At 37.5% G+C, this 12,522-nt stretch overlaps 1 protein-coding gene across 1 annotated transcript in view; it reads right to left on the bottom strand.

Annotated features, from left to right (window-relative positions):
- Positions 1-12,522, bottom strand: part of CPS1 (carbamoyl-phosphate synthase 1) — a 144,721-nt gene that overhangs the window by 51,698 nt on the left and 80,501 nt on the right. The gene's annotated exons all lie outside the window — the stretch shown is intronic.

Here is a 12,522-nt window from a genome sequence, read left to right as displayed (position 1 = left end):
GCAGTGAACTAGTCAATTTTGAAATCACCAGTCTCCTTATTTTCCAACTTTCCAAGTAGGTCTGCTGACTTTTAAAAATACACAAATAACCCACTAAGTGGTCTAGGCTCTATGAGGTGCCATTAGCAGTGCCAGCTTTCAAAACATGTGGTTTCCCACTCCCACCCTATATATCCTCTTCTCTTCTTATTTTCTGAAAGGTGGCTTCTTCATCTACGGTCCTAATGAAGTTGTTCTTTCAAAAATAGTCGGGACCTTCTAAACCCAAGAGCACTTTCTTAATTTTCACCCTCGCAGTCTGTCATCACGTGACCCTTTTGATGTTTCATTCCTTAAAAATATATGTCTCTGGCAATAAGTTGCTTCTCACCCTACTTTATTACAACAATTTACTGTTTATTCTGTATGGCTCTGTCCTCTGTTGCCTGCTTACATCTGGCTACTTTCTCTCCCTTCCTAAATTTAGCCACTGCCGTTGGCTCATAATGACCAGTTATCCTACATAACTAGTTGATAATCCCCAAATTCACAGCCCCTTCTCCAGTGTCTGACCTGTGCTCCAGGTCTTTATGGGCTTTGAGAATTTTTCCACCTAGGCATCCCAACATGGCATTGGGCTGGGTGTCCTCTTCATAAACTATCTCTATTTACTAGTGTCATATATCTCTCTGTGTTGAGAAGATAGTTCTGTGATTTTGATATTATTTTCCACTCAAACCAGATTTGTCTCCTCACTTTCCCATGATGATTTCCACAGTGTAGACACCATTCACGTTATGTCTCTCACCAATAACGCCTTTAACATTCCCATCACCTACCTGTCCTCTCTCCAAATCCCAGCCATGCCTCATAGGTCAGCTAAAGCCAAGGCTCATCCTCTAAGCCTTCTTAGTCTGTCCTAACCAACATGCATCTTTCTGGACCTTTAACTGACTCTTGTTGGAGCCAGGGGCATAGTTGGAATGATATTCTTTAGCATGTCATTATCTCCTGATCTTTTTAATGTTTCTTAGTTTTTCTTAAGTATCCAGACATTTTTCCTGCTAGATTCAAGTTCCAGGAGGGCAAAGAATATATTTGTCTCATTTACCAGATTATTCCCAAAGCCGAGCTCACTGTCTGGCTCACAGAAAGCATTCAATAAATATTTATTACATGAATGAAGGAAACTGTAATTCTAGAGCTTTTTTACTTTACAGGAAAGAGAAGCTATTGAAATATACTTGTAACTAGAATTCAAATGTACACAAAATAATTTTCAAAGGGTTGAGGTACAGAAGAATTAAATACTACAAAAAGTATCTCTAACCGAATAGCTACAGCCAAGCTGTTTCAAGCAGTAGTCGATACAATAAAATTCAATTATAATAGTTTGATAGTCAATACAATGAAATTAAAATATAAAAGTTTTTGTCAGAAGATGTAATAATAAATAAAACATTTTCATCAAAATTCTGCTAATAGAGTATGATTGAATTAAATCTACTGCATTTTGTTCATTCTATCCTTCAATCTTCTTCATTTAATTAATTCATATTCTGAGTTCACAGAAGAAAGAATCAAGCTGGTACATTTAATAACTATTTCTCTAGCTTTTGTGTATCAGTGTTAGTTTGGATTTCTGAAGCTTCAGCAGTTCCTAGTCAATTCGCTTTCTCAGTGGGACCTATTTTCTCTCCTCTCTCTCAAATCTATTATTTCTCCTAGCGAATTTAATTTCTTTTTTCCTATTTCATTTTGATTTCTTAAACTTCCCAAGTATTTGATAAGCATTCTCCCCAGAACAACACATTTTCCTGCCAAATTTCTAAACACAATCTGCCTATTAAGTATTATTTATTATGTACCAAGCACTGTGCTAACTAGAACTATGCCATCCAAGATGGCAGCCACAAGCCACACACAACTACTTAAATTCAGATGTTCATTGGCTTAAATTTTTTTAAATTATTCAGAGCCACACTTTCACTACTCACATTTCAAGTGCTCAGTAGCTATACAGGCAAGTGGCTACTATGTTGGACAGAGTAGATTACAGGATAAAATATCCTGTAATCCACTTGTAGATTACAGGATATTTTATCATCACAGAAAATTCTACCAGACAATGATGCTCAAGAAGATACAAAATAGTATTTGAGACGATGCAGTAATAGAGAGTGATTCCAAACCTTTTATGGAGAAATAAGCTATGTAATGCAATGTGACGTCAGAGAAGAGAGATAACCGTGTGAGTGGTTGTACTTGAGAAATAATATGGCAGTGGAGGGATGAATACAGAGCCATCAAGTAAATTCAGGTTTATACAGAAAAAAAGGGTTGACCAGGCAAGGGCGCTGTGTCTGCAATAATGTGAGGAAGCAATGGGCATGGCAGGGCATATAGGAACTTACAGAGGATTTGTTGTTGGAAATCCGAGTTAGTAGGGAATTGTGGATGCTGAAGGTTGAGCAACACTAACTGTCATTCCTTCATTAGTTCTTTAACACTTGGTGAACAACTGCTCCGTGTATCAGAGCTCTGTCCCATGTATTTTAATGATGGAGAGATTAAAATATCATATCTCTACATTTATGGAGCTGAGAGTATATTACCAGGCAAATGAATCACTATTTCTCTGATACCACAGTGAGAGGTACTATGAGATAAACGCACACAAGAAGATGATGTGGTTCAGAGGAAATGCTCCCAACTTCCACTGGGAAGGGCTTCCCTGATAGCTCCAGTCGGTAAAGAATCCACCTGCAATGCAGGAGACCCTGGTTTGATTCCTGGACCAGGAAGATCCACTGGAGAAGGGATAAGCTACCCACTCCAGTGTTCTTGGGCTTCCCTTGTGGCTCAGCTGGCAAAGAATCCACCTGCAGTGTGAGAGACCTGGGTTCAATCCCTGGGTTGGGACGATCCCCTGGAGAAGGGAAAGGCTACCCACTCCAGTATTCTGGTCTGCAGAATTCCATAGACAACAATCCATGAGGTCACAAAGAGTTGGACACAACTGAGTGATTTTGACTTTCAGTTTTCCACTGGGGAAGTCTGGAAAAGTTTTACCCAACAGGTGAAGGTGACTGATGAGCTTCTGAGGGCCCCTGAAACACTCAAATTGATGGCATTTGCTTTTAGTTAAAAAAAATAAAGTTCCAGACAAAAGCAGAGAAAAGATTTTTTGTTGTTGTTTCTACTTGTTTTAGAAATGTATATTTCTACTCTCCTTGCCAAGACTATGTTCCTACACCAATTGCTCATTTGTTTATGTGCAAATGTGCATTCAGGCTCAAAATGGAAATGCTTGACAAATAAACTATTTTCCTAAATTAAAACTTTGGATGATGTTCTTTTTAAATCATGACTTTCCTGAACAGTTCAATCATGTTTACCTGTGTGAGGAAAGACTACACATTTTCTCTGTGATCTACAATCTTATTATAAACACTGGTATGAAGCTTGAGTTGGGTGGAGAAACACTGTACATATAACACTGAGTAAATTCTTACCCGTAGATTTTTCTAGCTATCTGCTAGAACACTTTCCCATCATTGTGGGATAGCAGTAAAAGGAAAAACAAGCAAAAAATAAATAAATCTTCAATTAGACATTTCTTCATTATTGCAAAAAACTACATGAGGCAAAACCCATGTTACCATATCAACAATCACTTTAACTAAAATGACTATATTCTAACCTTGAACAAAATGATACAGACACACTAAGAAACATGCCTTAAAAAGAACCATCACACCTATAATTATTACTATGGACTATTAGAAATGCAAGTTCTTCAAGTCAAAAAATAACCAGAAGTAACATATTTATCTTTAGCCCTATTGGTGAGTTTTTTTATTATTTTGCTTCAAATGATTTATTTTTCTTATAATATAGAGGATCAGTCAATTCTTCACAGACTGTGATAATAATTTAAATAAAAATTATAAATAATGGTATTAAACAAACAAACAAAAAAAAAGAAAACATTCAGATTCCTCAAATTTCTATTAGGGATGCAGAAATTTGCATTTGTTTTATCCACATTCAGCTATGCAGTCTTTTCTATTGCTGAAATATGCATAATTCCTCTTATTCTTTCCCACCAAAGAGTCCAATAGAGCATATAAAGACATCTCCAGCAAATACACAGTATTCCTCCTGTACCCACCAAATAAAATTGAAGTCTTACCAACAAACAAATTTAAAAAAAGGAAAGAAGAGGAAAAGAAAGGTTGATTGATAAAATTGACCCTCTGCATACAAAAGTAAACTGAATTAATTTTGTGTTCAGCTTTGTGGCAAAAAATAGCTAAAACTAACTCAATCATTACTGCTCCCATAGCATCCCGACCACAGAGAGTTTTCATTATTTAAGGGCGATGCTGAGAAAAGCAACAGTAACACAAAATAATGAATAATGAATGACAGAGTTTCAGAATAGGGGTGAAAACTATTTCTCCATAGGTGCCCCCTCAAACCATACCTGGTGAGAGTTCCAAAACAGATGCTTCAAGCTAGACCTGCAAAGTGCATGTTTTAAGCCTCACAAGCTCATTTTCAGAATATTTCTTGGTGAGCCAAAAATTGCTTTAAACTTTCATTCAGTATTCAAATAACTAGATCAATAGCATGATATTTTTACATATCTTAAAAATTAGGATGTACTAATTTGGAATGGCATATGAATATATTCATGTTCATCTCAACTTGAATGAAAATTTGGGATAGATACAGTCCTACGGAGTTCAAAGTGATATGTCTTCTATAGGCCATGAATGAAATCATGGCCTCACTGGTTAATAATTTCGACTCTTTAGACATGTTCATGAAATAGTGCAAAGTACATTACAATCCTCCTCACTGAAAAAAGAGATGAGGATTCTGACCCAACATGGCAGTTACAAAGATACAGACAAGTTAGACTTCTTCCCGTATTGACCAGAGTCCTTGTTCTGTGAGGTGTCCCTAACCCACAGGACGACATAGGTGGCTGCTCTCCAAATTTCCCTCGTTCACTCTCTCCACTGTATCCACTGCATCACATAAGATTGGCTGGCATGTCATTACACACAGTAGAAAATTCACTTCATTCCCTACTTGTTCTGATACAAAATTTTATTTTGAGTTCCATTATAATAAAATAAAAGAAGAGACAGTTTGAAGACACGATTCATTAGCTTTGGGCCAGTGATTTAGATAAGGTTAAACCTCTTAAGAATCAGATACAAGATGAATAATCTTCAGTGAACATAAAGCTCATTTAACAATGTGGAGATTTAGATATATGCTCCTCATCTTTATCAGCATATATTGGGCTGCCCTCCATTTTGTCTGCTATAAAGAACCTGCATCAGAATGAGATTTGTCTTTTAAAATCAAGCTAGGTAAAAATTATTTTAGATACATGGCTATCATATTTCTATTTTTTTTAAAGGAAAATCTTAATTTGGAGCAAACTTAAAAACAGAATAATTACTAAAAGAAAGACAAAATTTGAATTTGTAATTCAAAACTGTATTTTGAATCCTCAATAGAAAATGTTCCATTTATATTATCTTGTAAATTGAAAAAGCATTATACCAAGTGAGAAATGTGCTCAGCAGAATGGAGCATCTTGCACTAAAGCACACAGTTTTAAAATCTATACAATAAATAAATTACTCTTCCGTTATTTTATATGTATTTGGTGTACTAGAAAGTCTATGTTTATCTTTACTCTTATGAATATGAACACATTAAATCCATATTCAGAACTGTATCCTCTAAAATACATATACAGCTTTTCTTTCTCCTAACAGCTTTCCTTGCTTTTGGAGTTCAAGGGCAAACTCTTTAAAGGTTACACTTTCAATATAGCTGAATAGAATCTAAACAATAAAACAAAGAAACACCGAACAACTCCGAGGCTGGCCTTTTCATAACCTTCAGTTTTTCTCTCCTGAGCAGCACAAAATGACAGTCTGAAATTTTAGAGGGGGAAAAAAAGTCTTAAAAATAAGACGATCATACTTTCACACACTCTGCCATCATCTTTTAACCGTAAGACGGGATGGCTCAGCTTCTAGAGGGAGAAGTGTTCTCTCCCGCCTTCTCTCCTTTTATAAACAAAACAAGCCTCTCTACTCTTTCTGTTCTACTTCCGGTGTAGATCTTGTTGTTTAAAATTCTAGCCTGTCATCTCTGAGGTTTCCTCCACTCACACTTAGTCTTCAATAATAAATGATAAAAGGAAATGGAATAAATTCCCCTTAATGAGGAAATTTCACCTGGCACAGAGGAGCTGGGGAAATCTATTACCCGACCAGAGGAACGCCTGCAGCATTGCAATTACCGGGGGAGCCCACATACTTCACACAGTCCTCTCTTCCACTTGACTGGCTTTTATCTGATCCACCAACTCATAAGTAATACTAAACAAATTTCCCTCCAGATTGCACAAGGCCCTAATGTGAAAATGAGTGCTCCACCTGGCCTACAATTATGGGATGGGCTTGCAATTGTTATTATCGTCTCTTAAAAAAATCCCCCCAAAGGCAGGAGCTAAGAAAAGCTACGGAGAAGGCCTGATGTTCAGTAATGACAGCAAATCTCATAAGGGAAGAGAACTGAGTAAGATGTATGTTCTCTGTTCCAAGACCCCTCACCAGCCTCTCTTCTGAGTTCTGCAGGGCTTCATTGATTATTTTTGGCATTTCATGGGTTCAAGCCCATGCCACAATCTCAATAATGCAATTGAGTGGAGACGTTATTTGTCTTCTCATCTTTTCTTTCAAGGAGACAGGTTGTTACCTCTTTCCTTGAGAGAAATGAGAAAGACATTTTTCAAAAGCAGCAGAGGCATTTAGGAAAGAAAATGATAAACACCCAGGAAATTGGGTAAGTAGCACTATTTTCTCTTAATTTTTGAGAGCACCATGCTTCATTTCTGTACAGCAGTGAGGTCCTCAGAGGATTTAAAGAAAGCCTTAATCTTTTATCTCTCGTGTCCAGGACAAACAATTAGATCCCATGTTCATATGAAACCATGTGAGTATGAAAAGTATTTATTAGGATCTGGGCTCACTTAGCACTATCACAACAATGCTATAAAATTGCAAGTGCTGATGACAGACAAAATTATACTTCACTTTAAAGGGTATTACAAGCAACAAATCAAACACAAAAGAAAATACTATGAGAAATTTATATTATAGAATATTTTTAAACTCCTGAATCCCATGTTCATTTTTAACCAATCTTTAGCAATCCCAATAATCCAGAAATATTGTTATATAACTTTTAATCTGGTATATTTATAGACTGTGGATTATAATCTCATAATTGTGTCCTATGAATGTGTATGCTCAGTCCCTCAATAGTGTCTGACTCTCTTGCGACTCCGTGGACTGCAGCCCGCCAGGCTCCTCTGTCCATGGGATTTGCCAGGCACGAATACTGGAGTGGGTTGCCATTTCCTCCTCCAGAGGATCTTCCTGACCCAGCGATCAAACACGCATCTCCTGCGTTGCAAGCAGATTCTTTACCACCGAGCCACCATGTTTACTAGCATATAAAAAAGTTCTCTGCTACACTCAAAAGAGCATATTTTTATTAAGAAAATAGCTTTTACCTGATCAGACTGAGCTAAAAGGCACAGTTTATACTATGGGATAGTGCTCCTGTTATTTCTGCTTAGCAAATTTATTCATAATTTTAAATGAATTCAGTGTATTCTTTTTTAAAAAATTAACAGAGTATTCAGTAAGCAAAATCCTAGATTTTTCTATGAACATAGGTTTGTTATACATCCAGAATTTAAATCCAACAGATAAAAAGAAATATTGTATAAGGCTCCAGTAGAAAACTGACACTAAGTGAGTATTCTTTGATATTTTAAAATTTGTTATTTCACAAACCAGTTTATTTGGAAGCCCTGTATTTTAAAATTTATCCATCATCTTTGTTTAAAGCATGAGACTTTCCTGGAGGTCCAGTGGTTAAGACTTCAACTTCTAATGCAGGGGATGAGGGTTTGATCCCTGGTTGGGGAGTTAAGATCCCATCCATATCCCTTGCAATCAAAAAACCAGAACATAAACAACAGAAGCAATAGTGTAACAAATTCAACAAAGACTTTTAAAATGATCCATACCAAAAAAAATTAAAATCTTAAAAAAAAACAAGTCATGTTTTCACAGAGGAGTTTTCCAAATGTCACATATGTTGTCCAAGAAACAAACGTAGTATAAATTTCAATATGTGACTTCCTTTGACTTCTAGAAACTGTTACTTAGAATCTTGTGTGTTAGTCATGCACTCGTGTCTGACTCTTTGTGACTCCATGAACTGTAGCCTACCAAGCGCCTCTGATGATGGGATTTCTCAGGCAAGAATACTGAAGTGGGTTGCCATTTCCTCCTTCAGGGGATCTTCCTGACCCAAGATTGAACCCAGGTCTCCTACATTGCAGGCAGTTTCTTTACCGTCTGAGCCATCTGAGAAGCCCAGAATTACATGAAGCCTATTTACTGATAACTACTGCTTGCTGCTGCTGCTGCTGCTAAGTCACTTCAGTCGTGTCCAACTCCGTGCGACCCCATAGACAGCAGCCCATCAGGCTCCCCCATCCCTGGGATCCTCCAGGCAAGAACACTGGAGTGGGTTGCCATTTCCTTCTCCAATGCATGAAAGTGAAAAGTGAAAGTGAAGTCGCTCAGTCATGTCCGACTCTTCGTGACCCCAAGGATGGCAGCCCACCAGGCTCCTCCATCCATGGGATTTTCCAGGCAAGAGTACTGGAGTGGGGTGCCATTGCCTGCTTAGATTTTTTTTTTCCTTGCTAAGTGTAACATATGTAGAAATAACTTTTGACCAATATTACCCAGTTCTTGAATAAGAAAATGTAAACCTTTTCTAGGAAGGAGAAAAATCTGAAGCCATTTTCAGGAGGATGTGGAAAAATTCTCAGATTAAAGTCCTGGTACCATGTCACACTAGATCTATGTTAATTTGAGGATTACTACCCACATAGAAGTCAAAAATCTTTGTCACTGAGAGTTTTTCAGAAGAAGACATATAATATCCAGATAGCAAAAATTCTCATCTATTTCATACTTATGACTGTAGATTCAAGAACTAACTCAGTAGCCCCCACCTCAAGCTAGCTAGAGCAAAGGATGGTCAATTAAACCAGACCATCAGCCAAAGGTAGATAGCAGGTGCAGTATGAGGCAGTGTGTGTAATATCAACATAACCATGTGATGGCCTTTATATTACCATCACTATATTTACATAGGCAAATAGTGCCTAATTGCCTACTCAGCCTGAGATAAGCCAATATTACTGGCTGGATCTAGAGTTAGGCTCCAACTAACTACACTAAGATAAAAATCTCCTTAATCAGATGAAATGATAAACATGTCAAGTGTTTAGCACAGTGCCAATTAGGTAATAAGTGCTTCATAAATGCCAAGGCCAGAAGACAAGGAAAAGGGGAAGGAGCAGGCACAAGAGAGGAGAAAGGGGAAGAGGAGGTAGAGGAGAAGCAACAGGAGTTTAGCAGAAAAAGATTGGCAAGTCCTCTAAACATGGCCTTAGCATCTTGGGTTGTCTGTCTCCTCCCTCTTTCTGTAGCATTCCTGTATCCAGATCTTGAGGGGGCAAGGCCCACTATACTTCATATCTACTGCAAAGCATAAACAATCTTCTGGAGATAATGTTCACTCAGGCATTTACTCCACTGTCAGAAGTCAAGGCCACTGCCTCACTCCTCGAGGTAGGCATCACCCACTTCAGCTCCCAGCGTACATGCGGTGGTCTTACACCCACTAAGGCATTTCAGGAATGAATGAGCAGGTGAAAAATCCTGGAAGCCAGTGAGTGATTATCTAGCATCTGTAATTATTGCTCAGGCAGACTATTTTGACTAAGTTTAATTTCCATTGTATACTTCAGGAGCTTTAAACTCTCACCTTCATTAAAATGAGAGATAAGGCATTTACATTTTATTTAAAGAAGAAATATACGTATTTGTATGTATATGTGCATACACAGAGAGAGATGTCTGTCTTATAAATACAGCAAAATTTAAAAAGAAAATTCTTATGCTAGCTCTCCATACCCTTGAAAATTCTGTTTACATCTTTTAAGGTGACTCACCAAGGCTTTCTCCCTGCCAGGCCCCCATGTTTTCCTCACAAGAGTTCTAGAGAAGGGCACATCTCTTACAAGGCTTCTGCTCTAAGTGAGGTCAACAATCCAGGCAGGAAAACATGCAGCTCGCAACTTGACAGCTAAGGAGGAACTGATCTCCAGCTGTCTGATTTAAAAGTCATATCTCTACAAAGAAGCTTTTGAAAAGGGTTAGTGACTAGAACTGAAGGCAGAAGCCCTGGGCTAGATTTATTGCTTCCTCTGACTGGTGTGACATAAAGCAGGACACACACCTCTGGTGACTCAGTTTCACCTTCTACAAAAATAGAATAGTAATTATTTTACAACTGTATCATAACAGAAATGTACTTTGTCACAAGAGAAATATAAATCCCTGTATTATAAATGTTATAGCTATGTACTTTTGCCTTAGCTGTGTTTGCTGGTTAATTAAATCATAGCCTTTGCTACCACTCTACATATTTATGAATATTCCTTATAAAAACTTTTCTAAAAATTTGCAATTTTGAGGACTTAGATAATTTTTAAAATCAAAGCTTTCTTAATTGTAGCTCATTCCCAATAGAGTTTATAATGCCCATGTTAAGTATTATAATACTCCCAGTGCATAAAATCTCTATTTGACAATGAAAAATAATTAGATAAATCCCCTTTTATTAGAAAACAGTTTATTCAGAGCCTTCCTAGTAAATACGTGTGTGCATGTGTGTATGCTAAGTCACTTCAGTCATGTCTAACTCTTTGCAACCCTATGAACTATAGACCACTAGGCTCCTCTGTCAATGGGATTCTCCAGGCATAAATACTGGAGTGGGTTGCCATTACCTCTTCCAGGGGATCTTTCCAACCAAGGATTAAACCCATGTCTCTTAAAATCTCTTGCATTAGCAAGTGGGTTCTTTACCACTAGCACCACCTGGAAAGACCCTCCTAGTAAATATATAGTCACTTAAATAATGAGAACCTAGAGATGCTGCTTTCCAGTGTCTTCCAACACAGAGCTTATATTTTGCACTACATATTTGCCAATTAATAATTTTGTGAGTCCCTTGGGCAATCAGGAATTATAATACATTTTCTTCCACTCCAATTTCCCTTCTGCGGCTTGATTGAGAAATTCTGATTTTTACTTTCTGATTTTATATTCTGATTTTACATTTCTTGGTAAATATATCCAAGAATATATTTTCATTCATTTAATGGGAAAATTATCATACAAACATCATTGAGTTTTACTTTATGCAAGATCAATTCCCAAGAAAATATATAGTAAATAAAGACTTGGAAGCCATTCTTATCTATTCTAGAATTGACACAATACTTTAGAATGGTGAACTCCATTCTTCGATCACATAAATCAGCAAAAGCTCTTAAGAAAAATCTCCTAATAAAAGTAAAGTAAGACGTTATGGCCCTTGAAATTTACCATAATGGAATTTACAGTTTAATTGGAGGATGTTAATAGCAGGAAACAGTAGCTGACTTTATTCTGGGGGGGACTCCAAAGTCACTGCAGATGGTGACTGCAGCCATGAAATTAAAAGACGCTTACTCCTTGGAAAGAAAGTTATGGCCAACCTAGACAGCATGTTGAAAAGCAGAGATATTACTTTGTCAACAAAGGTCCATGCTTATTTAACTTATATGCAGAATACATCATGAGAAACACTGGGCTGGAAGAAGCACAAGCTGGAATCAAGATTGCTGGGAGAAATATCAATAACCTTAGATATGCAGATGACATCACCCTTATGGCAGAAAGTGAAGAGGAACTAAAAAGCTTCTTGATGAAAGTGAAAGAGGAGAGTGAAAAAGTTGGCTTAACGCTCAACATTCAGAAAACAAAGATCATGGCATCTGGTCCCATCACTTCATGGGAAATAGATGGGGAAACAGTGGAAACAGTGACAGGCTTTATTTTTCTGGGCTCCAAAATCACTGCAGATTGTGACTGCAGCCATGAAATTAAAAGACACTTACTCCTTAGAAGGAAAGTTATAACCAACATAGATAGTATATTGAAAAGCAGAGACATTACTTTGCCAACAAAGGTCCATCTAGTCAAGGCTATGGTTTTTCCAGTGGTCATGTATGGATGTGAGAGTTGGACTGTGAAGAAAGCTAAGCACCAAAGAATTGATACTTTTGAACTGTGGTGTTGGAGAAGACTCTTGACAGTCCCATGGACTCCAGGGAGATCCAACCAGTCCATCCTAAAGGAGACCAGTCCTGGGTGTTCATTGGAAAGACTGATGCTGAAGCTGAAACTCCAATACTTTGGCCACCTCATGCGAAGAGTTGACTCATTGGAAAAGACTCTGATGCTGGGAGGGATTGGAGACAGGAGGAGAAGGGGACAATAGAGTCCATCACCTACTCGATGG

This window comes from Bubalus bubalis, chromosome 2 (assembly GCF_019923935.1).
Source record: "Bubalus bubalis isolate 160015118507 breed Murrah chromosome 2, NDDB_SH_1, whole genome shotgun sequence".
NCBI classification, from domain to species: Eukaryota; Metazoa; Chordata; class Mammalia; order Artiodactyla; family Bovidae; genus Bubalus; species Bubalus bubalis.
This window is presented reverse-complemented; position numbering and strand designations above follow the sequence as displayed.